Genomic DNA, 1786 nt, shown 5'->3' with positions numbered 1-1786 from the left:
TGAACACAAAAGACACAACCAATGTATACATTGGCACATTTTTATTCATTCATGTACTACACAGCACAACTGTTAAAAACTTTGTTCTGGGTCAGGCCAGAGAATCTCGTCCACATCACAGGCTATATTGGCCCTAGCCAAAGATTTAGAAAACCTCGGGTTATTGGTAAACCAGTCACGAACCAGAGCAGCGCGATGGAAGCTGACATTATCCCAAACAACAATGTAACGAGGCTGCTCTGGCTGTGCTGGTTCCCTGAGGTCCAGCTGGAACATATGCTCTCTTAGACCGTCAAGGAAAGCAAGGAGGAGCATAGTGTTATAGGGTCCTAGAATGGCATGACGGTGGAGTACCCCTCGTTGGCTGATGGCTGCACACATAGTGACATTCCCTCCGTGCTGACCAGGGACATTTACAATAGCCCGATGGCCAATTATGTTCCTCCCCCTTCTCCTTCTTTTGGTCAGGTTGAAACCAGCCTCATCCACAAAGATAATTTCATGGGGAACAGGCCGGCCTTCAATCTCAAAGATTCTCTGCAAAACACATGAAACACAGTAGAGTAAATCACTGCCCTGAAGCACAGTTCAAGAGGGCACAAATGGCAGCATAAACTGCTATACTGTGATGGTACACAATACTTCATACGATATCAAAACTCATACCTGAACATATTCCACTCGTTGGTCTTTCACTCTGAGTTTCGTTCGAAAGGGACGCGGTACGCCTGTTTCATCCGGAACCGGTGCTTTCGGAGGATACGATCAATTGTGGAGAGGCTGATGGCATTTATCCCTCGAAAATGATGATTATCCTCAATCACTCTCCTTTGAATCTCTCGCAGGCGGATTACATTATTGGCAATGACCATGTTTACAAGCTCCCTCTCTTGCTCCTCTGACAAAAGCCTTAGCCTGCCTCCACCAGGTGGTCATCTCTGTGTCCTACAAAAATATAAGCACTCATTACTGTAACTGTCACACATCCTTTTTACAGGAAAAAATGGAAACATACTGAAACTCTATCTGTATGCGAGGCAATTTGATGCATTTCTTTATTACAGTAGCATAGTGCAACAGTGTATGCACTCTAAAGTTACTGTACAGAGCAGTCTTACTGTAAGTACACCTACCTGTTTTCCTCCCTGAAGGTTCTGATGATGGAGGCGACGGTGAAGCAACTCAAATTTGGCTGTACTCGTTGCCCAGCCTCCCTCATGGTCATACCATGGACAAGGACATGGTCAACTAAAGTGGCTCGAATTTCATCTGAGACTGCTTGTCTCCTTGCCCTTCTTCTCCCTCTTCCATTCACCACGTCCTCTTCCTCCTCCTCCTCCTCCACCACCACGTCCGCCTCCTCCTCTTCGACCTATTCCTTCATTTCTCTGGATCCATTGTTCCAAAGCTCAGTGAACTGATTCGGGCCCTTTTATCTATTTATTGAAGGATCTGATTGATGTGTGTTCAATTTTGACTCTTAGTGTTTCCACCTGGGTAATTGTTTGCTAATTGAGCTCAAGCTGTGCTGACTTGAGTGAACAGTATTGAATGCTAGTGCTTTCTAAATGACCACATGGTGTAAGCACTGAGAAATGTAGGGATTTGTGTGTAGAGTTTTGCAGTAACAGTTCACCAAATCTGACTCATGTGTTAAAGCAGGGGAATAGTGTTTACAGTTCAGCAAAATGGATGTGCTTTTTGAAAAATGGCGTTATGGTTTTGAAATTTTAGTTCAAAAGCCTGGTTATAGTGTTTTAGCAATCGAGAAAAACTGTAAGATCTA

General features: G+C 44.2%; 1 long non-coding RNA gene across 1 annotated transcript; it reads right to left on the bottom strand.

Moving 5' to 3' along the window:
- Positions 1-151: 151 nt before the first annotated feature.
- LOC107727712 (uncharacterized) lies at positions 152-1352 on the bottom strand. Its single transcript, XR_001638386.1, has 3 exons — positions 1134-1352; positions 667-945; positions 152-537 (listed from the first exon to the last, which is right to left on the bottom strand). It is a non-coding gene; the product is annotated as an uncharacterized LOC107727712 (long non-coding RNA).
- Between the last annotated feature and the right edge of the window lie 434 nt (positions 1353-1786).

This window comes from Sinocyclocheilus rhinocerous, unplaced genomic scaffold, assembly GCF_001515625.1.
Source record: "Sinocyclocheilus rhinocerous isolate Xijiao unplaced genomic scaffold, SAMN03320098_v1.1 scaffold1028, whole genome shotgun sequence".
NCBI classification, from domain to species: Eukaryota; Metazoa; Chordata; class Actinopteri; order Cypriniformes; family Cyprinidae; genus Sinocyclocheilus; species Sinocyclocheilus rhinocerous.
The sequence above is the reverse complement of the archived record's forward strand: the minus strand, read 5'-3'. Positions and strand labels throughout refer to the sequence as shown.